Here is an 11,183-nt window from a genome sequence, read left to right as displayed (position 1 = left end):
GAGAGAATCACGGATAAGCCAGACCTATGCTAGGACCTCTTCAGTTTAATGGTATCATCATGAGGATGTCTGTCATCAATTGATTAAAAAACAGGCTTCATCCTCTTTGACGATTAGGGTTCTTGAAAGGGCCTCAGAGTTCACGGGGGTGAAGGAAGAAGGGGAAGAAGGTACTTGGCGCGAAGATTAAAAAAAAAAAAGATGCTCTGCCACGTGGCGTGATGATGTGTCATGACACGTCGGATTGGCGTTATCGACGTGAGCGTCGGTGACTCAAATAGGCGTGATTTTAAAGTTTGGGTATCTGATTGAAATTTTTAAAAGTTTGGTGACTTAAATAGGAATACCCGAAAAGTTGAGTGACTATTTAGATAATTTACCCTTGATTTATTTAGGATCGACCACATAACGTGAACATCCTCATAAGCGCATGCCATCATCTCACAACTGAGCTTCATCCCCTGATGATCATGCCCTGCTTCACATTAACATGCACTTATATATATATAATACATATAATACAATTTGAGTATATGTATACAGCTAACATGAATGAGTGCTAGAAATTGATATATCTATCTGAGAATTCTCTCTTGGTGCGTTGAAGAGATTGCAAGTCTTTCTAAAAGGAGAGGTGATGGTCATTACCCAAGAACTTGATTAAATTCTTGAAAAGATTGATTTGTTGATGTGATGAGACTCGTCTTAAAGATCACTTAATTCATTGTGTGTGAATTTATATGTGCTACTTCATAATTAATATAAGTTGAGTGAGGAGTTACTTTTTTAACCTTTACTGTAATATCAAAGAATAAACTCATAATTCTAAACTCAATCTAAAATTCTAAATCACTTCACAAGGTTGGCAATGAAGACAACCAACAAGGCATTTGCTCTACCAAAATCACAAACTTTTGTTTTCACACGAAACTTTATTTATGCAAAATAAACAACTTTTAGATTTTGATTTTCAATGTGTTTTATATATCATTTGGCACCAACATAGCAAGAAGATATATACAAACTATTCCATGAAGTAATGCAAGTTGCTAATATATCACACAATAACCGTGGCAATTATTTCCTAAACATGGTCCTCATGATCTCACCTTTTAAAGCATGTGGTGATGGAACAAACATATCTCAATCTTTTTAATTAAATTAAATGAAATTCTAAATACATTGGTGAATTGAGTTATAAGCCATACTCTTAGCAGCATCTAGAAACAGGTTGAACTCCATCAAGGGCTCGTAACTCATCCTAAGTAGAACAAAAATAAACAGCAAGTGTTTGTCAATGGAAGGCATACCAACCTGATTATAATAATCAAACAAGGCAGATTATGATGCAAGGTTAAAAGATTTACATGGTCAATGGTTTACAATGATCATACTGTCAATTACTTGTTCTAGTAAGCAAATATGGAACAACACATTACTTTAAAATCAGATTAGCATTAAAACATTTGAGTATGATCATACTGTCAATGAATAAATAAATCCCTACCTCAAGTAAATATCTATAAACCCCCACTAAAACACCAATATTAACACAAATATGCCTATGTGATGAAGGGAAAAATGGAAGTTTTGTTTTAATAATTTTTTAGGAGGACATATATGAATATTATTATTATTTTTATTAAAACATATTTTTTTTTATACAATTATGAGAGTATATGAGCATAGATGAGGAGAAGAACAGTGAACCTTGAAGGTGTTGCTCACCAGCGATGGTGCCCAAAAAGAGAGCATCCTAAATCTCAGAGAAGGCAGAGATGATGGCACGGTGGTGATGGCGAGAGTTGAGAAAGAGAGAGAAGGCAATGCAAGAGCTCTTCATGATTGCAGGGCTCGTACAGCTCCTTCTCCACAATCATCTCCGCCATCGATCACCAGAAATTGGAGCACGGGTCATTGGATCTTTTCACCACTGCGAAGCTCTCCTTGACTGTCAATTTCTCCACCTCCTTCCTAAGATTGATGGCGTCTGATGAGCCGGTGAAGGAGGAAATTACGGTTTCGGTCTCATCATCGTCATTGTCTTCATCATCACAATGGTTAAAGGTGAGAGAGAAGAGGTTTGGTTGAAGAGATCGCTGTAAATCTCTTCATCGCTGGAGAATCAGCTACTATCGCCGGAGGAGGAGCTGGGTCGGGGATTAGGTTTAAAAAACACTTATACTATTTGAGGATTTGAAAAATAAAATATATTTGTATCTAATAGAGCAATTCCTAGAAGCTATGTGATATATTTTTTTATAAAGAAAATCCCCTTGAGAACAAAAGACTTCCAATTAGACCAGACCACGGTTCGGTTCCGGTTCGGATTCGGTTCAAAACTGTTGGTTCCGGTTTTATAAACTATAGAACCGGAACCGAATCGTAGTCATAAGGTTCCGGTTCTCGGTTCGATTCAAATACAATTCCGGTTCCGGTTCGGTTCTAAATAATTTAATTCTAATTAATTAAAAAATAAAAAAAAATTATATTATATATATATATATATATTATTTAAAAAAATAAAAATAGAACCGGAACCGGTGGTTCGGTTCCGGTTCGGTTCAGATTCTGGTTTTCAACTCATAAGAACCTTAAAGTTCCGGTTCAAGGTTCCGGTTTAGAATTGAAACCTTTTTTACGGTTTTGGTTCGGTTCCAATAGTGGCAGTTCCGGTTTGGTTCTACGGTTCGAACCGAACCGCGGTCAGGCCTACTCCCAATGCATTTTTTTTAAAGTTTTTTTTTATCAAACTCCTTCTTTGAACAATAATCATGGGACACATCCCAATGGATATTTTGTTCGTTACCTATTTATTTAATTTGCGTCAACCAAATGCATTCTTTTTCGCACCAACAAACTACTTGGACTCATTGATCGAAGTCGAAACAAAAACCAAATGAGCTTTAATCAAAAAAAAAAAAAAAAAATTGCGGAGAAGTCCCACCTTTCTGTCACCAATTATCAAATCGACACTCTGACTTCCTGACATTAAGGGTGCATTTGGATGCACTCAATCATTACCCTGGGGAAGGAAATCATTGATTCCATATTCCCTTCCCCTTGTTTGGATATTATTTTACGCAGGTAATCATTGAGGGTTGGTGGTATTCATTATTTCCACCAAAGGAGTAAATCATTCTCCCTACATTGGGGGGAATACCCATTACCAATAGTTGAATTTACATTTTTGCCTAAATTAGGTTAATTAACTTAATTAATTAAGTTAATAAAGTAATTAAATGTATTAACTTAATTAATAAAATGATTAATTAACTTAATTAATTCATTTAATAAAATAATTGATTAACTTAATTAATAAATAATTAATAAACTTAATTAGCTCAATTAATTAAGTGAATAAAATAATTAATTATGTTAACTTAACTAATTAACTTAATTAATTCAGTTAATAAAATAATTGATTAAATTAATTAATAAAATAATTATTTAAATTAGTTAAATTAATTAATTATGTTAGTAAAATAATTAATTATGTTAACTTAATTAATTTAATTAAGTTAATAAAATAATTGATTAACTTAATTAATAAGATAATTAATTAATTTAATTAATTAAGTTAATAAAATAATTAATTGTGTTAACTTGATTAATAAAATAATTAATAAAGTTAATTAATTAAGTTAACAAAATAATTGATTAACTTAATTAATTAAGTTAATAAAATAATTATTATTATTAAATATATATATAATTGTTTTATTAAGAAGGGTATAAAGGTAATTGTCTCACATATTCTACACTTATTTTTTACATTCCCAATGCGTAACCCTCCCTAACCAAACAAAGTTTTTATTCTTATACATTTTTCTCATCTTTATTCATATTCATTATTTTCATTCCTATTCCCATTTTTATTCCGTCATCCAAACACATCCTAACTTATTTACGGATCGGCTATCATCGCCAAGAAATGTCTTTTACCGACATTCACCAACGTACCTTGTCTATTTCCTTGTCTATTTCCTTCCTGCCAACGTACCTAGTCTGTTTCCTTCCTGCTTTTACGGTCCCTTTTCAATAGAGACGCACATTGTCTTGCATTATAGACACTTATTACAGATCTGCTTTTATTTTATTTTAATTTATTTTTATTTTAGAGATGGGATTTGTTAGTTCTGTCCTGGGTTTCTTTGGATTTGGTATTGGGGTGTCAGCAGGGATCTTGATTGGCTACTTTTTGTTGATCTACTTTCATCCCTCTGATGTGAAGGTATGCTGTTTTCTTGGTATCTCTATGTTCTCTGTGGATCCATTTGCTACTTTCGATTTGGTTTTGCATTCATTGAAATGATTTTGTAGTTTGCTTTACCTGAAAAGTTGTTTTACTTGGGAGGCATTTGTATGTGTACGTGCTCTTATTCTTTGGAAGATGAGTTGCTCTGACGGAAAAGTTTCTTTGGGGGCCTTTGCATGTGTTGTGGCTGGAGACTAGGTGGTTCTCCTATAGGCAGCCATTCCTAAGTTGACTAATCTCTGCACCACTAGTTTGAAATGTTGTAGTGGTAGAAATAGATGTCTAGCAAAAGAATTTCTTGTTGAAACAGCAATAGGAAATGTTGGAAAAAGATAGAGGTCATTGAAGGAGGATAAGGTCCTTGATTTGGACACAACATTGAAAATTGTAATGTTCTGAAGTGAAGGAAGGGTTCCCAAGTGCAGGTTTATTGAAGAATTTGATCATGTTTCTTGCTACTTAAAACTGTTACTCTTGATGCTGTAGTTAACAACCTGCGCATTATCCAGCAGTAAATGGAAACACAGTGAGGCGGATTATGGTTATTGTTTGGTATATTGCATTCGACTTGAGATATTTATGGGGTGTCAATGATTTTGAGATTTGCAAGGGTTGTGGCATTACTGAACTTGGAAGGATCAAGATATCCCTTAAGGATGTACAAATCCCAATCTCCAATTATTATCATTATGTATGGTAGGGAAGGGATTGAATTTAATGCACAAGCAGATTACTGGTTTGTAACTTGGAGCAGTAATAAAAATATATTTTGTTCGAAAATTGATTGAAAAATGTGTTTTGCATGGATATAAATAAAAAAACAAAAGTAGGATTTTGTAATGCATCATGAAAATGGAAAGAGCCAAAGCTTCAATGAATAATCGATTGAAGGCGAATACTAAGAATCCATCACTATTGATGATAGCCTTTAAAGCATTGTAAAGACTAGAAATAGGCTTTCAGAATCTGGGTGATGGCAGCTGCTGTATGATATAAACTCTTTCACTCCTTTTTGTTTCTCAAATCTATTTAATATCCTATCAATGTCAATATTTTAATGTTTTTTGATTGTTATGAAAGAAATTTCATGTCCATTATGAACAATAATTCCTCATTTTCATGCCATTTTTCTAAATAGGAATGCCATTTGATCTTGGCATTCTATCTATGATCATTATAGTGATGCACTTTTTCTAATTTTCATTTGACTTGACCAGGACCCAACAATTTGACCACTTGTTGAACATGATCCTGCATCATTGGAGAACATGTTTCCTGAGATTTCCCTATGGGTTAAAAATCCAGATTTTGATTGAGTATGTACATAAGGTCGCGAGATAGTTTTGCAAAATGTTCAACTTCTTTTAATGATTCTGCATCATTGGAGAGCTTAATGATTGTTCAACTTCTTTTAATGGTTTTAGTTGTACTTTTCTTGAAGGTTGATTGGCTTAACAAGTTTTTGGAAACCTTGTGGCCTTTTCTTGATAAGGTCAGTATCCTTAGACAAGTTAATGTACTCATAGCTTGTAAAGGTCTCCCTTCATCTCTTAAAATTTTAAATTTTTTATTTTAGGCTGTCTGTAATATTGCAAAGGAAGTCACAAAGCCAATCATTGCAGAGAATACTGCAAAATATAAGATTGATTCAGTTGAATTTGAAACACTGACATTGGGTTCGCTACCACTTACCTTTCAAGGTGAGTTTGTTGTTGTAACTCGGCCAAATCCTTTTTTTATTTAAAATTTTTTCATATTTGAAATCTAATTATATCACATTATACAAGGTTTCTGCGATTTACTTTTTCAAGAATAATTTGTTTTTCCAGTCACGCTCTTTACACTGAGGCACAATCATTTTACTTCATTTTTGTTTGAGTACACAGATTAAATGTGATCATTGTACTTGTTCACTTTCTATGAATTTATATCAGGGGAAAAAAATCTTCTCTATTTATAAAAATATAAGTTGTGGATTAACAAATAAATTTGATTAGTTGAAAGCAAAGACCCTCTTTCTAAGTAGGAGCTTGATGTCAATTACAAGTTAAGTTATCATTATAGATTAGTAAATTTTTCAGGGTATTGAATTGCATATGTCATCCTCAGATTTTTCAGGGTAGTAAATTTTTCACTGTTCTCAACCTCAGATTTTACTGTACCTCACTCGTATGAAAATTTTTCAAGCATATTATTTAGTCCATGTTATGTTTAGCTTTAAATCTCTCCTGATTAACTTGGTTTCAATATTTTTTCTTCAGGAATAAAAGCTTACATTACGGATGAGAAGGAGTTGATTCTGGAACCTTTTCTGAAATGGGGCAGCAATCCTAATGTAACTGTTGCGGTTAAAGCCTACGGATTGAAAGCAACCTTGCAGGTAAAAATTTGTGCCTGTTTCAACTTGTTAGAAATCTTGCTTTGCTGATCAAGAGTTTAATGAAGTGTTTTCTAGAATTTTGTTAATGGTTGAAATTATTTTTGAAATTTAACATTTTCAGGTTGTTGATCTGCAAGTTTTTGCTGCACCGCGCATTACATTGAAGCCATTGGTCCCTAGCTTTCCTTGTTTTGCAAAGATTCTTGTTTCTCTCATGGAGAAGGTGTGTTCTAGCAAACATTATGCTTGGTTTTGAGTTTTTTTCTGGTGAAAGTTTCTTTGCATGCAGTTGAAGAAATTTAAACATATTTTTTGCTGCAGCCTCATGTTGATTTTGGACTAAAACTTCTTGGAGCAGATGTCATGTCAATTCCTGGTCTCTATAGATTTGTGCAAGTAATCCTCCTTTTTATTACACTTCTTATTCATACTGAAACTTCATTGTTTACATAATAATTCCAGTTGATATGTCGAGCAAAAGCCTAACATCCATATTTCAGTTAATTTTGTGTCAACTTCAACTGGCACTGAATTGTAGTTTCATATGCAGGAGACAATTAAGACTCAAGTGGCAAACATGTATCTTTGGCCTAAAGCTCTAGAAATTTCTATAATTGATCCTTCAAGGTAAGTTTCAATTTTCATTGCTACAATTTTAATTACTTTGACTAGCTGTTTTTTTTTTCTTGAATCTTACAGTGCTCTTAAGAAGCCTGTGGGAATTCTACTTGTGAAAGTGATCAGGGCACAAAATCTTATGGGAAAATCAGATCCATATGTGAAGCTAAAATTGACAGAAGATAATTTTCCAGTGAAGCAAACATCAGTAAAACATAGTAATTTAATCCAGAGTGGAATGAGGAATTCAAGTTGGTGGTCAAGGATCCCGAGTCTCAAGCTTTGGAACTCAGTGTTTATGACTGGGAACAGGCATGCCTTGCACTCTCGTTATAAATTATGCTCGTAATCTGTGTTTTAAGGCACTTAAACTTGTTTTACACTTTTTTGGTAGGTTGGTAAACATGATAGAATGGGGATAAATGTTATTCCATTGAACAGCATTACACCTGAAGTGCCAAAAACTTTGATGGTTAATTTACTTAGAAACATGGATCCTAATGATGTTCAAAACGACAAATCAAGGGGACAGGTCATTCTAGAAGTTACCTATAAACCTTTTAAAGGAGTTGATATCGAAAAGGATGTCACTGATAATTCTGGTATGTTGGAAAAGGCTCCCGAGGGAACTCCATCAGGTGGTGGTCTGCCTCTTGTTATTATTCATGAAGCTCAAGATCTTGAAGGTAAACACCACACAAATACGTATGTGCGTCTCTTATTCAAAGCCGAGAAAAGGAAAACCAAGGTACATTCCTTTACATGTTGAAACAGGGGTCAGCCTTATTTAATTAGTTCTTAATATCTTATACTTTCTTAATAATTTTTTCGCCCTAATTGATTAAATGAGTTTCTTTTTGTAAAAATTCAGCGCAAAAAGAAAATCGGTTTTTTTTTTTAGAAGAAGAACCCCAAAGGGGCTAATTTATTAAGAAAGAACAACGAAAAACAAAAACAGCAGCCCGAAAAAAGAAAAAGAAAATGATACAACTAAAATTTGAATACATGTGTGAAGAGCTCAATACATGTGTGAACAGCCACCTACTAATGGCAGAATACATCTCGAAGTCCTAAGCAGGTGTCCAAGCCTTGGCATACATTCTAAGGTAAGTACTAGATGATGAATTTGGGACTAAAGGAATGTTTGAACTTTGAACCGACACTTTCGGAATGTAAATTATCAATATTTGCATCAAGATTGCTTGGCATTACATGGTTTTTACTTGGATATTTTTCAAATTCAGGAAAGTCTGGGTTATATTGATATTAACCTGGCGGATGTTGTCGACAACAAAAGAATCAATGAGAAATTTCATCTCATTGATTCCAAGAATGGTCAAATTCAGATTGAGTTGCAGTGGAGGACTTCTTAGACCAGTCTATCACATAATAATCCAATTACTGACACACTTCGTTAGCAAATGGGATCTCTGTGAATAGATTTGCGATCATCCAAATAAAATCATGTAAATATTCAGCTAATTTGTTTTGCTTTCTGATTCAATTTTGAGGAGAAATTGCATTTTAAAATAAATTACAACTCTTTTATTTTATACTGATGTCTCTGTTTCTCTAATACATTCGTAGGTTAGCCATGTATGGTAATTTGTCTTTACAGTCAATGATACAATCTTGAGGAACGGTTGAAACTAATTTTTTGTTAATTATAATTGGTTATAAGAATTGGTTACATCTCTCTTGCTGGTTTTGTGCAAGTATCTGCTCCTTGTAAGCTCTCTGAACCAATCTGTTTCTTCTTATAGTATTGTATTTTTGCTTTTGTTTTAATGATCATAGTTTATTCATTTTTTTTTAAAGGGTTACTTCAGGTGTCTGCAAATTTGTATGAAGTCGTTATAAAATAATGAATAAAACATATTACACTACTTTCAACATAAATTACCCGAAGTCAAGCTCAAGCTCTAGTTAGGTTTGAGCGTGGGTATTGAGCTCAAGCTCGAGCTAGGTTTGAGCGTGGGAATTGAGCTCAAGCTCTAGTTTAACAATCCGAACTAGGTTCCCTTATACCTCAAGATTTTTGTATACAAGTGTTTGTAATAATTTTATTCCGTAATTATATATTATTTAATATTTGAAAATATTATAATTATAATTACGTTATTATAATTTTTTTTTACACAATCTAGGTTCTTTTTATTACGAATTTATTCTTATTTGAACAAAACTTTATTTTTTATATTTTTTTTTATAATGATCAATATTGTTTTTCAATGGCAACTATCTATGGATCTATTAGCACCAGATCTTTTTGTGTAGGGTGTTCGTTTCGAAGAAAACCTAAAATCGAACCTTAAAGCCCATGCAAAGTGAGGTTATATGTGCTTATTGAACTTGCGATTGAGCTCCACGCTTAGTATGTCCCACACTTCCCTTAAATAAGGTGCACATGTCACCCATTTGTCAATATATATATATATATGTTCTTTTATTATCAACATAACTAGTCTAAGTGATATAGATTTTGGCCTTTGTTTAAACAAGTAGCTTTAAGTTCAAATCTTTGTGATAAACAAAAATTATAAAAAAGAGGTCTACCTCTTATGCTCTTATAAGTCTCTGCAATACCTCATCTTTTAGACAAAACAGTGGATAAAAAAACAAATGTGTATATATGTATATATAAATATATATTTTTTAAATTATACAGGTAGAGCCTATGACTTAGATGTCCTTGAGAGCCGTTGGATCAACATCCAAGGGCCCCTCTTCTCCTAACCTTATACACCGTGCTATTGAATTTCTCTCCCATCCCCAACTGGGCAACCCCACTTGTTCTTTTTTTTTTTTACTTTTTTGTCATTTCTATGGCCGGAGCCTTGGATAAACATCCAAGGCCCCCTCTTCTCCCACCCCACCCAACGTGTTAGAGAATCTCTCTCCAAATCCCAACTCCACCTATCCTCTCTCTTATTTTTTTTTCTGTTTCTACGGCCATCCTACAAACTTCTGCGGATAACGTACTTAATATATATATATATATATATATATCAAATATATTATAATCCATCAATTAAAAGTTCCAAATTTTTTTAAAAAAATATTTGTTTCTTTTAATCTATGAGGTTCACTGTCTAATTCATCTCCCAATCTCATAATTCCAAACTCAATTTTTATTTTCATTTACTTCCATCTTAAATCTCTCCATCTTCGTTTTAAATTCCACCTCATTAGATGTGCATATCCCAAAGAAGCCTCCTACATGGTAACAATTTTTTTATTTTTTATTTTTTATTTTTTATTTTATTTTTTAGTTTTAGAATAATATATTTTTAATGTATAACATGATATTTATGTCGCAAAATGTGTAATTTGTTATCCATATTTTTATAAACTTATATATTTATATTTATGAAAATGTAGACGTTTTCTTAAATATATAGAATTTTTAAAATGGGTTTAAAAAATTTAAAACAAAAGGGAAAAAGAGTTTCTAATTTTAAGAAACATAATACCAAAATGGAAAACATTACCAAATGCCCTGTGTTAAAAAAAAAATTATCCATTTATAAAATAAATTTTGACAAACACTTTTATTAAAACAATTTTTTAATTTTTTTTGGTGCATTTTTTTTTACAATTTCATTAATGATGGTGGGTTGCATTGCAATCAATCGCATATCAGTGATTGCCCATGTAAAACCACTTTGTTTAATTGGTTAGCTTGGGATGATAAAATTCTTACACTAGAAATTTTGACCAAAAAACGATGTAACAACCTTCAAAATGCTACATGTGTGCTTTGCCACATAGTGATAGAATTAGTAGACCACTTATAGATTTTATACCGTTTTGTTGAGTGTATCTGGAATCACTTTCACCACTTGCTTAGGTAAATACCAAGCCCAAGTTTCCTTAATGATCTTTGGGGACCGTGGAGATCCAACATTAATCCACCACTTAGGTTAA

At 32.6% G+C, this 11,183-nt stretch overlaps 1 pseudogene; it reads left to right on the top strand.

Moving 5' to 3' along the window:
- The first annotated feature begins 4,038 nt into the window (after positions 1 to 4,038).
- LOC120283498 lies at positions 4,039 to 8,809 on the top strand (annotated as a pseudogene).
- Positions 8,810 to 11,183: the final 2,374 nt, after the last annotated feature.

The sequence above is a fragment of the Dioscorea cayenensis genome, chromosome 19 (genome assembly GCF_009730915.1).
Source record: "Dioscorea cayenensis subsp. rotundata cultivar TDr96_F1 chromosome 19, TDr96_F1_v2_PseudoChromosome.rev07_lg8_w22 25.fasta, whole genome shotgun sequence".
In the NCBI taxonomy this organism is placed as follows: domain Eukaryota; kingdom Viridiplantae; phylum Streptophyta; class Magnoliopsida; order Dioscoreales; family Dioscoreaceae; genus Dioscorea; species Dioscorea cayenensis.
Note: the sequence above shows the minus strand (reverse complement) of the source record. Positions and strands in the feature narration are given on the sequence as shown.